This window comes from Platalea leucorodia, assembly GCF_965183815.1.
Source record: "Platalea leucorodia genome assembly, chromosome: 8".
Lineage (NCBI taxonomy): Eukaryota > Metazoa > Chordata > Aves > Pelecaniformes > Threskiornithidae > Platalea > Platalea leucorodia.
The window spans coordinates 46,967,848-46,990,100 of record NC_138830.1 but is presented as its reverse complement, the minus strand read 5'-3'; positions in this window follow the sequence as shown (position 1 = coordinate 46,990,100).

Here is a 22,253-nt window from a genome sequence, read left to right as displayed (position 1 = left end):
TCCCACTTGAGGAAGTCTTAATATTAGTAAATATTAATATTGACCAAAACTTTCTAGCTCTTTTTGGTCATTATTAACATGCAGCAAGACAGTTACTTAAACCTCCTTCACCAATTTTGGGAATGGAGTGGAAGAAAATGTGTGGAAGTATTTCTGAATATTCACAGAGTAGGAAATCCTAAGCTGGCAGATAAATTCAGCTTTGCTTTCTTTGCATTTTGGAAATCCATGGGAAGAATAAACAAGGACAAGTGAAGATCTGAGTATTAACAGCTGGAGTTGGATCAAATTCTAAAGGACAGGTAGGACTAGATTGAGTTGCACCCTAGCAGAGGAGGAAAGTAGCTGCCATATGCCCGAGTGTTACATTGGGTGATGTGGGTGTGTCCCCCTCTTTTGGGGGGACATACAGTCTTCTCAGTGCTCTAATAGATCTTTATTAGCAAGTTAAGAGTTTGTTTTGTCTTCAGCTTAATCTTCATGGATTATTTTTGCCCATGATTCTTCATCGAACCTTGTTCCTAGCCAAATATGTGGATGGACATACAGAATGTCTGTTGAAAACCTCTAACCATTTCACTACTCTCACCTACTGCTCTGGGAAGAAAGGAAAAAGTATTCCATGTATTTTTAGCTATGGCTAGCAATGTGACAGTGAGAGATACAGCAAAGAAATAGCTGGTAAAGTTGCTTTAAAATAGTAAGGAACTTCTTCAGCAATAACAACTTTCCATCCCCACTTAGCACAGTCAGCTGTATAAACTAACATTTTTGAAGCAAGAGCTTGGATTAAGCTCAAGTTTATATTTAGCAGCCAAGTTTCAGTTCTGAGAATGAAGGTTTAACCCTAATATGGGATACTACTTAGACACTGTTAGAAGTAGGTGAACGACTTGAAACAATTAAATGAATTTTGGTTCATATATTGTCTGCATTTATAAAAACTTATTGTCAATCAAAAAAGTTGGCAAATATTTTGTAGGAGGAAAAAATAGCTCTGTTACACTCCTCAAAACCTATAGGAAAATGATTAATATATCTGTTAACTTCAACTCTAAGCATACAAATAGTCTTTTAGATTTCAGTCAGAGACCCAAGTTATGCCAGAAGTTGAACACTTATTATAAATTTTACAAATGCACTGATCAGTGTATCTATGTGAGCCTGATCCAAAATACTATTAACAAAGAATGCCTTTGACCATCTAGCACAGTGGATCCTGATCCTTGAAATTTAAGGATTGAGAACTTGGATTCAAAAAGGGACTAGATCTGTATATGGGCAAGACGACTATCTAAAGTTATACTGGTTGGCAGTAAGACAATTCTAATTGGTGTGTTCAGTCTTGTAGTTCAAGGCTTGAAGGAGTACCTACCAGAGATAATGGCATCTAACATGAAGCTGTGATTATCACTCAGGGTTGCTGCTGTAGGATCCTTATGCCACTGTGCATGGACCCCATGAACAGCACTACCAGTCAGTTCCTGAGTTGGTACTGGATGAAGTACAGCTCTGATTTGGTAAAATATGCATATTCATATCCATAGTTTTATTGCTTATGGAATTGAGATCAATATCTTGCCTGCAGTCTTGTGAGGCTGTATTTTGACAGCAGTCTGATTTCTGCAGCAAAGCCCATTCAAGGAGATTTTATGCTGTTTCACTGTCCCTTTATGCCAGCACAAGGATCAATGATTAGGTTTGTACTGTGACCCCACAAGCAATTGTGTAGGCATAGTACTGGGGGAAGCAAGACAGGGGAACTCTGTAAACTAGTGTCACTGCCAGAACACATGAACTACACCTCCAGGATGTACTGGAAGCAGGAGCAAGAGGTTAATGCAACCCAAAATCACTTCAGATGCAGCTATGGCTGAAGCAAGCACACTATAAAATAGTTGCCTGAAGGTAGCAGAGTCTTTCTTTTGTATTCCTCTATTTCAGCGTTGTTTCAGCAGACTTTGAGCATTGTAAGTGTGGTAGGATTTTGCCTCTGAATTGTTTATCTTTAAATCATCACCTGTGTTAACAAGTCAATTATTGCTACATTTTATTACTTTTAGTGCTGTCTTTTTAAAATGAGAGCTGTAGGATAGTAATATGATTTTATGTGACTAAGACACAGTAAAATTGCATAGCATAAATATTAAAAGTTTCTATTTATCTTTTCAGAGTGTTCACACTTAGGATATTCCACTTAACAACCCTTAAAATAGCCACTCTAAATGATTCCCTTTCAAACAAAGGCGAAATACATGCAAATGAATCACTGTAGCAATTTTTGTAACAAACATCAAAACATTACAGGGAGCATTGAACCCAAGCATATACTGAATCATGGGCTCTTAAAAATAAGTGCCTGTGGACCTTATAGGATATAACTGGGCTTTTGAAACATCTTGGGGACTCAGCCAAAACACACTGCAGTGCATTAGCTTTTAAAAACCCAACTCATTAATCTGGCAAATTGTGTATTAGACCATCATGCAACTTCATCTGTTTCCAGTTCATGTAGAATCTGGGAACAGGGTCAGGACCCTAATGCAGAAGAAATCTCATGAAATAATGAAATTTCATGAGAAATACTGTCACTAAAGCTAATGTGTCCTTACTGTAGATCAGGCCCTGAGTAATTACAGTGCTTTCTGTCAGTGTTTTGCATTTGCTTTGGTGTCCTTATCCATTGATATCCACAACAAATACTGCCAGATCGGTCCATAGCTGTGCCAGTCAAGGCCCAGTATATAACTTACTTTCTCATATTCAGGTTTGTCAACCAACAGTTGACATCTGATGCAGTGGCCCACTTAAATAAGAGAAGTACCCCTGAAGGCACATCTCACAGGCATGTAGCTGGTGTAGCTGGGAGTTGCAAACCAAAGAAGGAAGCTTAAATTGTTCCAGTTCAATCTGTGTGCTGCCCTGGGTTGAATAATTACTGCTTGGTCATGTTTGTTTACTTCCTGCCATACTTGCTGTTTAGCATTACCGGGCTGATCTTCAAGGAGGCATTGAAAGCTCAGGCACTTTAGGGAAACCGCTATTCATGTTATATACAATTCAGTCTGGTGCAAGTACAGGAGTATGTACTGAAGAGAAGCTTTGGTTTTGGCATATTATGTACCCACTGAGTAAAGGTTACCAGACTGTGCTCAGTCCGAAGTGGGAGTTTAATATGACCTAAAAGATACTAGTTCTGGTTTACTGCAGCTGAAAACAGTGGCCATAACACCTTATCTGAAGAGGAAAACCATGCCTCATTCTAACAGGAATTCTACATCTCATGAGTAGGTAGATGGCATCAGTCTCACAAGTGTCACAGTAGAGCTTTCTTTTGATTTGAGCCCTTCACAATGTTGAGGGCCATCAGGTAGAACAGACTCTGGCTGGCACATTTCTGTGAGCTGTTTCAGATGTGGAGAAACCAAGCACTAACAAGCAATATTCTGGGAATAAGAAAAGGAGAACATGGAAATAATGTAGGAAATAACATTTTAGATGGACAATACTCAGTCTACCCTGAACAGTTGTTGTGGCTAGGTAGTATCCTATTCTCTAGCTTCAAAGTAAAATGAACTTATCTGTCAGCCCTTTTTAATTTTACACTTTAAACTTACCTTTAATAGGAGCAGATCTGAGGTCTTAATCAAGGACAATAAAGGAAGCTCTGCACAGATGCCAGTTGGCTAATATAAGAGCAAAGCAGGTCACTGACGACATCTCTGGGTGGAAATAATTTTCATCAGCTGTGCTGCAGCAGTAACAGTCCTTGGCCTTTCCACACTGGTGAGTAAGGGCTTGGAGAAACTTGTGAGCAATAATTATAAATGGATCTTGTAGGTCACTGACAACAGCAGGAAAAAAACTATGTTGGCAATCTGTTCTTAATTCTATTTTAAGATGCCATGACTTCTTCAATAGCAGGTACAACAACTTAGCCCTTGAAGGCCAGAGGCAAAGATCAGTATACACTATAAATTCATATTATACAAAAAGCTGAAAACTACTGTGGTGTAGGTCCAGATGACTGCCCATTCCATACTCCTCCTATGACTGCTTTTTCACATTTTAGTGTTATTTGCTTAGTATTGTCACTGTTGCTACCTTCACTTACTAGCCCACTAGGCTGCAAGGCAGCAGGTGTCTTTTCATGAATGTGGATTATGTTATTTCCTGTTCAGCCTCCTGTGTCCTCTGCATTAGCCCTTAAATAAATTTCACTAAGTCTGTCAAACAAGATTTGCTGGTTTTGTAGACTTGTTTTTAACAGCTCATATTTCTTCTTAGTTTTGTGATTTCGTCTTATTCATGTGTCAAGGATCTAGGCAGCAACAGAAAGCAGACTCTTGATTTCTCCTTCTCTGCTTGTTTAGTTCCTTTAGTCGTCTTCTACAGTCCCTCTCTGAAAGCGAGTACCACTATTGGAAACCCTTGCCATTATGCCAGCAATTTCTTCCAAATATGCTTGAGCTGCTTTTCCACCCAGTTATCACCATATGTATTATGAGTCTATAGTATGGAAAAAAGTTTTAGGGAACTGCTTGCTAATGGAGTGATTGAGCAGTTAAATGCCATAAACAGTTTTAATTATTAAAATATGGTTTTCAATTAAAATACAGTATCTGAACAGATAATTAGAATGGTGTACTGTTGGGACATGCAGTGCACTTAATCGAGATTGGAGGTGCAAGGGAAAATAGTCAGTCTTGGAGAGGCTTTATTCTCCTCAGTTATTTCCAGCATTAAAGGTAGCAAGACAGAAACAAGGACAAGAAAATAATTTACTGTCTATATCCTGATGAAGTTGCAGGTAACTTACCAAATGCAGAGGCCAACTGCTCAGCAGCAAACCAGAAACTTAAGAGCTTTTGTTCTTGGCACAAGGCAAAAGATATCTTTCATGCACATGTTGTCAGATTAACAAAACTGCTTTTCCTAAAAATGTATTTGGCTTAGAGAACAGTAAGGCAGCAAAAATAGCATCAGTGAGAATGCATGGAGCAACCTTTAATATATGGCTGCTAGGAAGTAAGTGCTATAATATGCAATTCTCTGAAAAATGTGGTGTGTGGTTTTTTGGGGGTTTTTTTGCTAAATATATAAGCATATACCTAAATATTCCTCAGCTTTTAGGGAAATAAGCAAGAAACCATTTTCTTTTAATCTGATTTTGGAACATGGACATTGAGAAGCTTAGGATGAGTCGGTAAGTCAGACAATTAGTGAAATGCTCACTGTGAATACCCCTCTTATTTCATAGATGCATAGATTATAAAGCCAAAAGGCAGCATTCTGATCATCAATCTGATGGTGCCCTAAATCCTTATCATGAGCAGGTGCAGATTAATCAGGGAGGGTAAGGGAATATAGTTTGCCAAATTAGCAAAGTCTCCTGTGAATATCCTGGTCCACCTCTGGACATGCATTATATATGGCATAAACAAATATTTAACTTACCCACTTTTCTCTAAAAGCTGTACAAAGAACAAAGCTGCACAACGTATTTGTGTGGAGGTGTTCCAAGAACTTCTACCTGTAATTGCAGTTACACTAAGATCCTTGTATGATCACTCACTAGGGAAAGGAACAACATGATTTTTTCCCACCCTTGCTACACACTGTGGACAAGAAAGTCCTAGGAACTCTACTGGTCTAGTTAGTCCGCACTGTCTGACTCCATCAGTGCACTTTCTAGAGACTCTTCTTGAATCATCTTTCCTTCCTCAGGATAGGTGAATGGACCAGCTGTACTATTTGCAGTTAAATACAACCTGGAAAACCCCTCTGCGTTTTCCTTTCTCTTTTTTTATAATCTTCAGTGTTTTCTGTTTCCTAAAGATGTTGTCTAGTTGAGGTAACAGGAAAACAGCGTTGCTTAAAATTTCATTAATGATATTGATCTTCAAGAAAGAAAATCCCTCTATGTGTTCTCACTGAGCTTCCAAAATGCTGGAAGGCAAATTTTACTCATAAGTGCTTGTCTTTGAAGATGTCCTTAAAAATTAAGATCTAAAGTCTGTGGGGTGCTCTACAGTGATAAATAACAAAAATGGCCTTAAAATATAAGCATATTAGTGAGTCTTAACCATTATTGTTGTAATGGAGACAACTGGAAAGCAAATGCTTTCTTATTGTCATATATATATATATATATATGTGCGTGTGTGTGTTAGATCTGAGATGGAGTTCTACTCTTTCAGGATAACGGGAACAATGTAGGCTTTGGATTCCAGCCAGGCGTTTCCCGTGGTTAGATCTGCATGTGCATCTGTAAAAGAACATGTAGAAAGGACCAATATTCACAGAAAAAGTGAATGTTTGTGCAAGAACTTGGAATGCTCAGACAACTGCAAAACATGTCCTCTTTCTTCTAACTTTAGCAGAAAATAATGTGCTTTTGAGTGGTTGGCTACGTATAAATATTCATCTGTTGTGTAACTGAAGATGTCAAAATGAAAAGTACTGTTTCTGATTAAGTTCTCCTATCTGTAAAGTGCTGTGTATTTTAAGGCAGTAAGTCCCAAATGCACTTTCACTGTATTTTACTTGCATAGTTACCTAAGGGGAGGGAAAAAAAAAAATCTTCTGCCCCATTTTGGTCTGTAATCAATTACAAGAAAGCAGGAAGCTTCCTCATATGCACTGCTGATCTGTCTTGAAGCCAAGTCTAAAGCTCCCGTTGGCATTACTAAGGGCAAGAACCAGGTCAATAAGTCCCATTAAAAATCAGTCAAGCAGCAAGATTTGATCCCCAAACTGTCAGTAACAAAGAATATATTAAAGCTGATTTTAATTTCTTTTCCCCTCAAATACAGATAAAATACACATTTTCAAGAATACCTAGTCATACAGAGTTTTTAACAGAGTAGGAAGCTATTGCAAAGTAAAATAAAGAAAATAAAGTAAAATAAAGAAATACAGAGAAGCCAAATTTGAAATTGTTGGAATGTTTTTTAGTGAACTGTAATGCAGGAAGAGTTTGCTAGGTGCCAAGCTCTCCAGAAATCGGATGGATTTTAGCAGTAGCTCGGTAACAAACAGGTACTGTTCATTACAGTGAACTGTATGAATGAACAGGAACTCTTTAAGTCACACACCAACCTTGGAGGCTGGATTCTTTAGAAAACTTTGCTTGTCAAAGTCTGTCATGGTAAAGTGGCATAGGTTATAGTAATGGGCAGATGCGGAGAGATGTGAAAGAAATTAGCTTCATAGGGAACATGTCTATTATAATGTTTCAGATTAGAAGCCAGTAGGTGTTATAAGAAGTCTTTAGACCACATAAAAGAGCCATAATATTGGAAGACAATTCAAGTCATTCTGTCTTAGAGGACCCTAGTAATGGTAGGAAGCAGTGTATCTTTATTATACAGAATATGTGTCACTTTGTGGCATCTCCATTCCTGAAGATATTCAGAACTCAACCAGATAAGGCCATGAGAAACTAGATTCAACTTCAAAATCAGCCCTGCTTTGAGCAGGGGATTGCCCCTGACCAGGAGATGACCTCCTGAGAACCCTTCCAACCTAAATTATTCTATGAATTTGAAGTTTTGTATTCAAAAAGTCTTAATCCCTTCCCTTATAGGGCATCAGTGTAGACTTTCCAGAGCAAGATTTTCAACTGTTCTCTAATTATTTAAAACTGTAGATCATGTGCATGCAAGGAAAATACTGCAGTAGTCTTTTACAGAATACCAAGTTTGCAAGAATGCATCCTTGCATGCACAAATGTCTGATATTTTGTAAGCATAGATTTAGAAGCAGCAGCTGAAAATGCAGTCTCTGCTGTCTCATTACAACATTGCTAAAAAGAAATCTTGCAATGTCTATATGACTCATGTCTCAGGTGGTATCATGTGATGTCTGGAAAGTAGAGATTTTTGAAGCAGAAGCAATATAATGCCTTTTTGTGTTGCATTAATTCAACTTCATTTAAAGAAATATGCATAATTCTAGCCTCCCACAAAAAAAAACTTTTATTAAATCAGAAAGTAGAAATAAGGGCAGAGAAAGGATGATCAGAGGATTAAAAGAGAAGTCTCAGCCATGTGAGTCCCTGAATTCCAAGTGATTCAATCAGTATGTGTAATTCATGTTAGTATTTCTCAAGTTACAAATATAAATTACATGGCTAGGAAATATCTTCCAAAGCTAATGGACAAAAAGTTGATGCAAAAAAAAGACGTGAATTATGCTTGCTTGACAACATGAACAAATGATGGAAGGAGTATTGTACTGCTTACCTTTGAATCTGATTGATTAATCTTTCAAGAAAACAGTTGTGGATTAGTAAAAATAACAAGCCAGTATCTGTTAGGCCCATGTGAGTAATCCTGCTCCCAGCACCCAAAATTGTGAGTGCAGTGTTGGAGACAGGCTGGGAATGCAGCCCCTCTGACACCAGCGAACCTGAAGCTAAGATATTAAAGCCTAATAGTAGAAGCTATTGAGTTTCTCATATGAGATGCTAAGCTCCTTCCAGTCCTGATTTTGAAACTGTTCAGGATTGGGCTTTTGGAGTGCTTGATACTATTTATATTTAGGAATGAATCATCCCATTTGCTTCTCACTGTAATTGTCTATAAAGAAATGTGATCACAGTCATCTTGTTGACCTTACCCTCTTTAATATATTCAGTGATTTACCATTCAGCAGTTGTCGCTGGCTCAAGGAGATTTGAGTGCCAACTTTTATCCACTGCAGCCAGCTCACTACAGCCTCGTGTGACACAGATCAATGTTTAAATTGCAGCACTTGCTTTCACATATGGTTCTTTCATTCACAATGGCAAGAGTAGATTCCCCAGCTGCTGTCACAGCTAGGTGTGATTCAGACAGACTGAAAAAGAAACATTCCTGTCCAACTTACTTGGAGGGTTTTTTTTAGGTAAATTGGTTGGTGATGTCACCAAAGTGTGAATCACTGCAGAGAAGTAGCTTCTAGAGCAATAAATGGCTGGTGCCTCTGTGCTGCTATGCTTGAGTTAACAGCTTTGGTCATTAGAAATAGCCTGCTATTTTTTACAATTAGATTGCTTCCCAGTGTCTGCTGATTTCAAAGTAGTTTTTTGAGGAAGAAAAGTCACAAGGAAGTTTTGATGCTTGTGACGCTCAGTGTAAACTGGATTATCTCATTGCCGGTCCCCTCGACATATACAAAACAGATCATTAAGTCTAGCTGTTTCAACAAGGCTGCCATGTATACCAGGGTATATTGCTATTAAGGCATTAAGCCCAGTAAGAGCCATTTAGCTTTTCTTTAGGTGCGTTCATATTGTTTTTAATGATATGGTGTTGTGGCATTAAGGGATACTTTCTCAATTTGGTTATGAAACAGCTAACTTTATTTTTAAAACAAAGGAAAAGACTGCAGGAAAAGACTTGTTTTGTGTGAAAGAAAAGGATTTTCATCACACTGCTGTAATAGCTTACAGTAAATTTCTCTGTTGTAGTCAGCAATAGAATTTGCAGGAATAAACCACCATGTCAAAGGTTTCTAATAATCCTTGTAGTACCCACTCTGTGCCATAGAATCCCCTCCACAGGTCCAAGTGTGCAGGTAATCTGCCTTTCCAGTAACAAATGACCCACAAAGTAAGAGTTTTATTGAAAGAGTATTTCATGTTTAGGCAAGAGGGAACTATCAATTTTGACAATTCAGTCTAAGGGCAGGAGTCTGAGGGCAGGAGTTTGAGGCTGGAAATCTCTATCTTCATGTTGCCTTCAAAACTAACAGAATCATAGGAGTTTCACAAGTGGACTCTCTTTTAATATAAAGTTTCCATGGACAAGTGTGGAGCCAGAGATTATCTAACACACAGCAAGTATGTTTTCTGCCAGTCATTCATCCTATATACTCATTTACCAATGTGCAACTTATATTGATGTGTGCCACCTCAAAATTTGGTGTGCTGTCTGCTCTGCTGGTCCTAAAGAGAGATGGATGGGAAGATGCTGTTTTCTGTTGCAAACCCAAAATCCTTTCTTACCTTGATCCTGAGCAATGACCTGCATTGTGTTACTGCCCTGTTCAGGCCCTCCATGACTCAAACTCTCCATAGTGCCCATCAATGGCAAACCACTTCAACTACTCACATGTCAGGGAGCAGCTGCAAAGTGAAATGTAGTGGTGAATTATACTGAAGTTCATCTAATATTTTCAGAAGTGAAAAATAAAAGGACCTGGCATTCAGCTTTGCATCTGTACTGTCATTTACAGGTTCATGATGGACAAAGCCACCTTCAATTCCCCTTTAAGAGAATGAGCAGGTTAATGAAAGACCAAGTCAAATTAGAGTACTTTCAAATCATCAGTTGTCATCAAGCACTAATGGTCACTGTATATGCTTTTATTCCATAATAGTTGCAAAGTGATTCAAGACAGCTTACTCAGTGAAATGTAATGGTTTTATTGACAGGAATGAAGGGTATGACCCAGCTAGGGCTGACGTGCCAAAGAGAGGTAGTGTAAAAGACATAAAGGGATGTGCCTGTTAGGGCTTCCTGATGTTTTCTACTTGTAAGATATGATTTTCAGCTGCTAATAATTTTGCCTTAATTTTAAGAAAAATTCCAGCTTCATTGTCTATGTGAAAGTGGTTAATTTCTTGGTTTTGTTTTAATCTTTATAGTCATGTCCAGGTATAAATCTACACAAAGACAATGTTTGGGCTTTGTGTAAGAAATTCTAGTTACCTTTTGCTTGAACTACTTTTGTGCTTTTGTACTTTGGAGCCATGATGACTGAAATGGAGCAGGAGCTTGGGAACAGGGAATATTGGGAGAGGACTTGGGTAGTGTATTATCAGGGCAGAATAACATTCCTGGCCATTAGTTTTTAGTTTGATTTTTTAAAAATGTCCTAGCTTTTGAAATACTTTTGCACTCATATATTGTGAAGTTGAAAGCTGGATGGGTGTGTGTAATACATGCTTTAATACAATCTTATAATGTGATTGTTTGCAGATGAAATAACTTTTAGAATTATTGGAATTTTTTGCACTGGGGAATGACTGTAAAGGGCTACAACAGCTCCATCATAGCAGGTAGCTGTGCTGTGTTGGAGGGATGGCCACTTCTTTTACCTGGAACTTAGATGTCCAGGATATCTGAAATGGTAGAGAATGATAAATCAGTGCCTTCAGTGGGAGGAAGTTGAATTAGGAAGCTTGAAAAGGAAGGAGCTGTACTAACCAGTCTAGGAAAAGAAACATCGATGCTAACAAACTTTGAGTCTGAGATAGGATACAGACATGGTAAAACTTACATGAAAAGATGTACTGTGAGCATTGGCAGAAAATAAAAATCTAGATTTTTTTTTTTTTAAGTATTCCCTTGTATTCTGTCCTATTAACCAGTGGTTTATCTACTTTGAAAAGAATCTATGCTCTTGTGTTAATGTTGTTTGGGTACAAATTACCAAGGCAAATAAAAAATAATTTGAATTGTAGACTCTGCTTTGAAAGAAATTATGCATTAGCTCATTAGTGGTTGTGTGCTTGCTGGCAGGGTGCCAGAGCATCTATAACTTATTTGCTGCCTCAGTTTTAATTGGAATTCTAGACTCGTGCATTTACAACATGAGCAATGTTTTCACTCTTACCCTGGATGGTCCTTAAACAATTGCAATGTCCATTTTAGGTTCTGAATAAAAAATGAAATACCAATCTGCTATGCTATCAAAAAGCGTGTAGGTTTTAAGGTTGACCACAAATGACTTTAACATTTTCAAAGCATCCACATCTTTTTCATACTCTTTACTCAAATGGTAGCATTCAGATGCTATTATATACAGTTCATTCTCTTGTGTTAATTTGACAACTTCTCCAGCATCATTAGGGAAACAAAGTCCACATGTCCTTTTGAACAAAATTATCTTGCAATTAGCATTCCTTATAGATTTTGGCTATTATATTTATCTGACAGTGAAGCATGTAAATACAGGTATAATTAAGAGAGAGTCAATAATACATCAATGATACCAGGTACAACTTATGAATAAAATTCTCATATTACAGTTCTTGCCAGGACAATCTTTACGAAGAATGTTTTGGATTTGGCTGTAATTTTTTTTATTTCTCTGCCTCTTGATACAATGCTGAAACTTTCCAAGAGTTTATGGAATAGGTATATAGTTTTGACTAGAAATATTAATGAACAAGTAACATAAAGCTGACAAATTTCAGCCAGCACACACTTCAGTTATAAGATGTGGTTGCCAATAAATTTGCACAAAAACTGACAACAGCTGTCAGTTTTATTTGATTTTTTCTAAGGGAACAATTTGGGGCTTCATATCCAAAACTATTAGGTTTTTTGCTTTAGGCTTTATCTAGCATTTACAAATATCTTTTTATTAAATTTGATGTTCTTTCATCAAGTTTCTCAGAAATAGAGCTTATAACTATGATCCAGTGAGATTTCTGCTTGCTTGCCCAATCTGAATCCTGCCTTATCCAACTGGACACCAGCCCATTTCTTGGTGCCTTCTTTTTTTTTGCCTCTTGATGTTTGCTGTTCTTGGTATTGATAAGTCTTTCCATAGCTCATACTGTTACACATGTAACCAGAATCACTACTATTTCTTCTACTTCAGCTGTCAGATGTACTAGACAATTTTGTAAGGATCTCCTGTTACATTATTAGCAGCGGTGTTTAAGGCATCCGTTGCGGGCCAGTGAGCGCAGCAGGCACAGCTCAGTTTTACATGGAAGACTTCACTGGGGGTGGAAATCTCCTTTCCCCCCCCGCCCTATTTGGCCAGGGCACAGTTCCCCGTGCATTCTGTGAAGCGTGTGCATTTCTTTCTCCTGCTAAGAACCTAATTTGTTCTGTAAATAGTAAATGGAGCCTGTGGAGGTTTTGGCATGTGGCCTCTATAATAATGAAGATAGGATAAAATCATTAAAAGGAATATTCAATTTCACCACAATATCTCCAAGAAGTCAGAAGACCGACATTTAATGATGTTTTACTCATTCCAGAGAAAAAGAACCTGAGATTCACCAAGTGAATTTAGTAGATAGAGCTATCCTCAGTTCCCAAAGGTGAAAACTGAAGCAGGATACAGTTACAGAGAAGAACCAAGGTTATAGTCCTGTTTTTTTGCTTGGGCCCTTTTTCTTCATTTCTGGATGTAGTTTACACTTTTAATAATTCCATGTTTTTAGTATTTTTTTCAGATACTATATCAGAATTAAGGATTAAAACCTTCAGTTTAAGTTAAACACCTTTATTCCCTTCATCTAGCCTGTATTCTCCCCAGATAAATATTCCTTTGAAGGAGAAGAAAAAATAGTAAAGCAATTGGATGGGTATCTCCCACCTAAGCAAAACTTTGGCTACAAATGAAGGATTCAGATCAGAAATAGTAAGCACAATTTCTCTGAATACCACAATAATTTGATGGACACTTAAATTTCCAACTGTCTTGGATGTGGTGATTTACTTCCAGACATGCCTGGCTTGCGTCAAGACGGTACACAAACCACAGTAAATTGTAGAGACAGAGTAGAATTATTAGTAACTTTGATGGCTTACCAAACACTAAAACACAGTCAGCATTTATTTCAAAGATTTAAAATGTGATTATAATAATGTAATCATCATCATTCTTTAAGGGCTACTCTATCAATGCAGATCAAATAAACACATTCATGTTCTGAAGCAGTACCCTGTGCTGCACTTAGTATCTGTGGTCTCTCTTAAGTGATTATCTGTAATCATCTCTGGTTTTGTGTCTCTCTGAAAAATAGATTTATGAAAAAGTAGAAAACAATTGCTTGTTTACTTTCCTAGTTAGTTTAGCTGTAGTTTTAATAGCAGTTACATGAGCACTTGCGTTTCCTGTGTGCCTCTTCCTTTTAAACTAATCTCTGCAATCTTGCAAGATACCAGCGATGGGTAGAGACTTCAGAAGAACAGACAGTGTGGTGCTGGGGATCCTTGTAGCAGACAGTGTGAGGACTTGGGTCATCCTTGTTTGCCTGCTTGCAACTCTCCAGCTGTCATCCAGAGACAACAGGAATTCATTTTTGTAGCTTTCAGTGGCAGGATGAACTAAATGCATTTCCCCCTATGGAACTTTTTTCCAGAAATGTGACTGATATGTTGACCAGAGGGAGGAAACTGTCTGTCTCTTTCTTAGTAAGTTAAGATTTTACCCTTAAAATTCTACACTTCAGAAATCTGAGCCAAGCTCATTGAAATTAGAGGAATTAAGCACTCTGGCGAGTAAGACCAAAGTAGTTTAGTTTGGAAGAGGGCTATGGATGTGTTCCTCAGACTTTGGGATCTAACTATCTAAATTCTACTCAGGAATTTGCCTAATTCAAACCCAGCATTTTCTGGATCGCTGTTACATTATTTATAAGTGTTTTGTTGTTTTTTAAAGCAGCTTAGTCTTTTCCCTTTTTTCCAAGTTTTCAGACTCTGGCCACACATCTACTGACAGTATGTTAAGCCCCTTCAGATTCAATGTGTCTAGACTTGCAATGCATGAAAATGCAATCTCCTAGTGCACTCTCTTCACTGTTGTTTTCTCTAGATGGTTTCGTGTGGAGTGGAACTGAGTGGTGCTACTTACTGCTCCCCAGACATGCTTATTGTGTGAAAGGGAGAGCCCCCAGTGGAAGATGGCAGCCAGGAGTAGCATCTGTACGCAAGCTGAACAGAGAGATTAAAGCCTGGAGAGTCCCATGAAGTACAGGTGACCCCCATTTCTAAGGACGTAAGAGAGTACCCGCTCCTGAGAAAGCAGAATCACTGGATAAAAACAGGTTTGCATTTTTTTCCCCTCAAGGTTTTCAGAGTCCAACATGTGTCCCTCAAATATAATGGTGCCATATTCCTCTTGTTTCACTTCAGCGTATTTTCTGGAGTCTCTGCTGGGATGCGATAGGTTGTATTACGTGTTAAGGACAAAATGTCTTTTTAGATGGTGATACCAAACTCCTTACTTCCATAATCTGAAAATTGGATAAAACACTATTTGAACTTTTCACATTTAAACAAATAATTTTAAAGCCCAGTGCTGAATTAACATCTTCCACTTCTGTTTTGGACAGAGTTTGTACTGAAATTGATGTTTGCTGATAATGGCCAGCCTTGTCCAAGTCTGTATGTATTAGCTTATTGACTGAGAACTTGCTGGGTACCTAGTTCTGAATATTCTGTTTTACCTTATGCCACTTTTGTCAGAAGCTAAAATTTCCTTGTAAGTGACATGCAGTGACTAAAAACCTACTGTTCTAGCTGACCTCACTGGAAGGATATTATCACTTACATGGCTGTCTGCTTAAGAGTATTAGCGCTTTCATTGATGACACTAAAAAGCCCAGCTTTTACCCTGTCATTGACGTCAGTAGAAAGGTAAGGCTGGTTTACACAGAAGTAAACCAATAAGGATGTACTGCATTATACAATTACTAAAAGATAATCTCTTTATTTATTAGTGACTCATATGGTCCCAGGACAAAATCCACACTGTGTTTTAATGACTTCTATTGTTGCCTCTTAAACCTGAAGAAAAATGGATCCCTATAGCTCATTTCATAGCCTTTTTGTAGCAGGATTCCCACTAGAGTGGGGAAGAGGTTAGCATAAGGAGTGTAAGACCAGGTCTTGACAGCCCCATCTTCTACTAATGGAGATGACTGTAGAAATAATTCATGTTATTTTTACAAGTGCAATGACTTAATTGTTTACTTATTCACATGCCACTTCAATTACAGCCAAATTGCTTGGTTGAAGTCGAGGAAAAACTAAACACTAATTTCCAGGAGCTTAAGGCTATATTTTAGAAGGGACATAATTTAATTCTAATCTTAAAAAAATGTTTGTATCTCCTTTTTTTTCTTCTGTAGCTTTATATTGCATTGTTCTGAGCTTTTCCAGACAGGAAAAGAGGCAAATATCTGTTTTTCATAAAAAGTGGAGTTAGCTGGAAACTAGATTACAACAAACTGAGTTGGTGTTTTTTTTTTTTTCTTGCATTTTAATACTGTTTCAGCTCCATGAAAAGTGACAATGGTTGCCTGTGATTCCAGCAGACACTTAGTGATAAGTAGGCATGTTGTAAGTACTGTTGGTAAATGCAGAGTTCCAACCTGGAGCTTCATCCAGTTCTTATCTCTATACTGTAAGAATCTATTCAATGATAGTACCTGACTTACCCTACTAAAGCAGAATTGCTGGTACAGTAAGTTGTATGGAACAGGGAGCTTTTCTCCCATTCTGTCTTTGCAGAGCATTAGTATAATAATGTCCTGTCTGAGGAGTAGATTTCTAGGTGCTACTATGTTACAAATAATTAGTGAAACTGGTACTTGCACTGTGATAGTAAGAGGAGGGAAATACTTCAGTAAATAATTGCAGAAGAATTGATAGGGAAAGTTTGAGTAGAGTTCTTCTAACTGCTTTTTTGGCAATAGTCTACTGTCCATTTGCTTTGTTTTTTTTGTAGAACCTCATCTTAGGTAGAAAATTATAGGAAAAGAAACTTAAAGTGATAAGTTTGTTGTTTTTGTTTTTTTTTTTTTTTTTAGAATTTGGTTCTTGGATATTCCTTATGAGACACTAGACATGGCAAATATCCTTTTAAACACAGGACAGGTAAAAAAAATGCCTAGGACTTTGATTTCACACCTATAAATTTGTGGTCTTTATTGTAATTATATGTGAGCTAAATAGGAGGTAGAAAATATTAAAGGTTAGTTCTACAGAGAGGTAAACTTAATACAGTACCCTTGGGGTGAGGGCATAGCAGTAAGCATGGCTAACATACTTTGCAGTTAGACTGAAGTTCCTTTTCTCCATTGTTTTTGTTTGTTTTCTTTTTTTTTTTTTTTTTTACCTCAGAAGGGATTGTGTACTTTGCCTTGCAGTCACGGGGGGGGCGGGCGGGCGGAACCAAAAACAAAACCAACATTTATAGCAGTGAAAGCAAGACTCAGAATAGCCGTTTAAGGTATTTTCACAAATCCTGGTTACTTTAAATGTTCAGAAGAAAAGACCTTCAGATTTATGGGTCAGACTGGATGGTTCTAAATAATCCTTAGTAGATCTTACATTACAAAAAGGCAAGAGTGCTGTACAAGATTAGTCCATAGACTGGTAAATATCTGGGAATACAATACAGTTTTTCAGATTCCATCATATTCAGGCAATATGAATTCCATCATATTCAGGCAATTCAGTACTAATAACACTTACCTTGTCATATGGTATCACAGCAAGAGCAAACTATGGACAGAGCTGACTGAATAAAAATGTAATTAAAAAAAATCATGCAGATGTTACTATTAGTTTTCTACGCATCTGCTGTTAGAAATAGTATTTCTAGCTCTACAGTTTCTTAGAGCTACCAGTATCCTAGTATTTATTAGCTGAATTAGTCTGAGGTGAAAACACAAATAGTGAGATTCTGTTTTCAGTTCCAAGAGAAATCCAGAATTACTCTACAAAATTCATAGTTACTCTGGATTGGTTTTTTAAAGGGACTTTCTATTATTTTTTTTTAAGGGAACTTTCTACTATTTTTTTAATGAAACTTACTATCTAGCCCATAGGTTTAAATGTAGAAGTTAGCTTAAACTGGTAAATCTCTTCTGCTAGACATTTTGACCTGTGAATTATCCTAGCTAAAAATATCAACTTTGCAATGCTAGTGTGACTTCGAACATTTTATACATCACAACACATGTTTGTTAAGGGATTCCACCCACATATGTAAACAGCTACTGGCTCAATTAAAGATGTGATTTTAGTGTGTCATAGCCTCTTAATTTGAGCCAATTTTAACTGATTGGTTCATAAGCTTCAAATTATTTCTTCCCCAGCTAAAATCCTGTGGTACCTTTGCAGAGCAGATGCTTGCAGTGCCGATCTGTGGGGCGTTTAGACTTTTGAAGGTTCCATCTTCAGAAAAGTGAATGAACTTGAATATCATACCTTTATCTGTTGTGGTCATAGTTGTTATCAGTATACCTGCTTCTGTATCTTAATGAAAAATGAGTCATCTGTTTCACATTGAAAAAGAATATAAAAATAGTAGCTTTTACTGTGCTTCTGCTTTATATCTGAAATATGTTACTTTTAGCTATAGTAGCAGGAAAGAGATTGGTACAATCTATGATAATTGCTATAGTGTTTTATATACAGTGCCTGATAGACATTTTCCCCCCACTTTTAAATTTAGAATTAGTTAATTTAGTATTATATTCTTTTGGCAGCATTATTGTAACATATAGGAGCTCAAGTAATCAAAGTCCAGCTGTGCTGTGAGCTTTATCAATGTATGCAGTTATTATCCATGTCTTAGTAATCTTAGAATCACAATTTAGGGTAAATGGACCATGTGAATTAAGGGGAAAAAAAAGCGGAGTAGGGAGGAGAAGAGGTGACAAGTATTTTTGCATAGACAAACTAATGTTCTATATCTGAGATTAATAAATATACTATGCAATACATCCATTTCTCCCTTCCAGCACTACTTATGCAAGTGTAATTAGATTTCAAAACAATGAACTAATCTTTGTGACAGAGTATCAGACTACAATTAGCCTGATTCTTCTCCTAGTGAAATTAATGAAAATTTTATCACTGACTTTAGTGGGAACAAAGTTAGGTCTACCCTTAACCTTTGTCATAGCTGTCTACATATGGAAGTGATAAAGCTGCTGAGTAACTGAACACTATTCAATACTCCAGAGTGCAATTCTCTAAGATGTCAGCACTCCTTCGACAGCTAGCTATTAGAGTAAAGTTTCCAAGTCTGGTGTGTTAATCTGTCTCCTCTGAGATCAAACATTGCACCTTCTATAATAAGAATGACAACATCTTAACGGGCCAGATAGTTATCAAGGATGCTTGGAATCACTTCTGTTTTGTGCTGTGTTTATCTCGGCCTTAAGCCTTCACGTGCTATTCTAAAAACAACAGAAATATTGAGATTGCAAGAAAAAGCTGTCAATCTTATTGAAGTTGGTCTCAATTTGTCAGAGCATACTTATAACCTAAGCAAGCCATGTCTTCAAAAAACAATGTTGCACCAAGGAAAGGAGACCTTGTCAAACCTGGAAGAGTAGATCAAAACTCTGACCTATTGTAAAAGCTTCAAGAGGCATTTGGTATTTTGAAGAGTTCTTACAGGTGTATAGACATCCAAGTTAGTATGCCCAATGCTCATGCTGTTATTGCAAATCTTCTGGTGCTTTAATTATAGCTTTAGCTCCTGGACACAGTGTAGAAATGTGACTTGATTGAAATGCAGAGGTTTTAAAAACAAAAGGCAACCCTTCTCCCCTGCACAATTTGTGTGTGAAAGTGTCTGTGTGTATGCATGTGGTATTTAGAATAATTTCATGATCTGGGAGCCTTCATTCTGTTTTTGTTTTTGTTTTTTTAACATCTTGAGATAATTAGCCATTCCGTAACTCAGTGATTGGGTGAGCAACCTATACAAATAGATTCTTGACTGTTCATCAAATATAGGCCCATGCAAGAGTAGGTAAATCTTCATGTATACCTGCATAGATGGTTCACACACGCCCCAAAAGAGGAAATATATGTACTGCTAGCAAAAAAAAATACTTACTCCAACACATGCTTAAAGGTGCAAAAGTAGACATAGGAGTATGAGTTCAGTCACACACGCACAAATCATGCCTCTGTACAATCATGTAAGACAACTACTCATGCGTTGACCAAAAGAGGTACGTACCAATCAATTCCTTAAAATATCAGCTTGTTATTCATTGCTGATAAATACATTATTAATTTGTGTCCCTATGTTTTTCTCAGTTTATTGGAGTGTTCAACTACGTGTCTGGGCTTCCTTCATGTGTAGAACAGATAGAAGAAAAGAGTACGGCTACAATGATAATCACTTAGTGGGTGATGCTTCCGAGAAAGTCTTTGCAACTAAAGAATGCTTCCCAGTCACTAATATACTACTACAGTAAACAATATGCTGTTGTCAGGGGCAGGTATTTAATAACAATAGAATAGAGTATACCTTTGTGAGAAGGTGGGAGATTTGTTTACATCCACCATGTTAATGAAAAAGTTACAAGAGCTGCTGAGATCTGGCAAGGAAACACAAGTGAACTTTCAAGGCTTCTTGACCCAAAGTAAATATTTGATGCAGAAGCAGACATTCTTTAACAGGATGCTGTCCTGATTGTCTGCTGCGGGGTTGGTGAAGTTGTAGGTTTGACAAGAGATAATCTCCTCTTAGGATTCAAGATCTGTTCTAAATCTGATTACAAGAGAAGTCAGGATAACAAAGTTTGAGTGATCTGTCCAGTAAGTGATGTTCTATAGCAGTCTTAATTGTAAAACTGTGTATTGTGAGTGTATGTATGTGGATACTCTATGTAAAATGGATCTATATACCAAACTAGTCACTTCAGACTGTGAGGGCTATTGGTATTTATAAAGTTCCTATAGAAATACCCATGTCATTGGAGCTGCAATAGTGCTGTGTCACTGGGGGAATGACTGCATCATCCTTGTGAACCATGGCAATGGCCAGCGTAATGAACATGAAGTTAGCAGTTACTCTTTCCTATGGACTACAGAAAACCTGTTATGCTTAAAGCCGCTTGGAAGGGCTGCTGCTTGAGCAAGGAGGCCAGTATGCTTCACAGCACTGGTGGTCAAATTGTAATCCTGCAAGGTTATCACTCCAATTTCTTTGCTTATCATTCAAATTTCTTTACCAATATGAAATGAAAAGCCATTTGATACCTGAGGCTCCTGGTTCGGTATATTATAAGCAATTTTAGAATTATTAGTCTTTGGGTCATTAATATTCTCTGCTTTTACTGTGATGATCTCACTTCCTGCAAACAGTAAAAATACTGACCTGAGAGTGAATTAACACACACACACCCACCCACTCACCCATAAATACTGCAGTTAAAAAGGTTGTTTTAATGATGTATATGCTTTGATCACTACTCAGGAAAAAAAAGTTGTTTAGAATTAAATTCAATTGGTTTTAATTTCAGTGGTTTGAGACAATTTTTATGTAATATACATTATATAAAGAATGTGATAACAAGTTTATCTTTGCAGAAATACAAATAAAATAAGATGTTAAAGTAGAAGGACATGAGAAATAAATAGTGAACGTTCAGGTATTATAGATTCACCTCCAGTTACATTAATGAGGGCTTTCATACCTTTTAGTATATTTTTCCCACTGCTGATCCCTAAGTTTTTCCTCTAAGTTTTTTTTTTGTTACTTCATGAATGATCATGCCTCTTCTAGATCAAAATCTATGAAACTTCCAAGTGCTCTTGCAAGTCCTCTGCAAAAAAAGGAATTAATCAGTTTCTCTCATTTAGCAGCTACTAAGGTAAGATTCTCACTGAAGTAATGATTGTGCAGCTGAGTCCTAAGTAAATTATTATTCTTTCTCAGAGCTCTGGTGGGCTCATCATAGTTTTACAGCCTGTGTTATTGCATAAGAACTGTTCTCACATTTGGCTGTATTGTCCTTGAGTGCTACCTGATAAAACTCCTGGGTGAATACTGGCAAGTTGTCATTCTCATCCATCACTGTTATCAGCAGCGTAAGTGGATCACTGTACAGCAGCCTGTCACTGTTCCCAGCAAGAACCTGAATCTCATGCTGATACAGATCAAATTGATGAGAAAAAAAAAAAAAAAACCACAAAAAAAAAACCAAAAAAAACACAAAACTAAGTACTATGATTGAAGTGTTCATTATTAATCTTAGTAGAATTTGGCATGAATACTTCCATTTGTATAAAAACTGCTATGATCTGCAGTATAGATGTAACATTCAACTCCCTTCTAATACTAAAAAAAAAAAATTTAGAAAAATTGTAAGGATGTGTAGGACTGAAAGGGGCTGAGATTCTTGAAGTTCTGTGTTGAGCTGCACAGGCTGCTTGTAACTTGTGTTATATAAAACTTTTCAATAAGGTTTTTTAGAGATTGCACAAAGCCTAGTGTTATATTAGCAGAACTAATGGGAGCAAGAAGAGGAGAGGAGAATATAATAGTGGCCAGCTAGTGGGGGGGGTGGGGGGGGGGGGGAAGAAAAAAAATTCCTCCTTCCCCCCCCACCCCCCACCAACTGTGTCTTCAGCTAGAGGGAGGCATAAAAGTTACTCTTATGTTACTCCATGCAGCATGTGGACTGTGCTGATAGATACTCTAAACTTTTGAACTGCTAGCCTATCTAGTTTGGAAGTGATGCATCACCAACATAAGCTTAG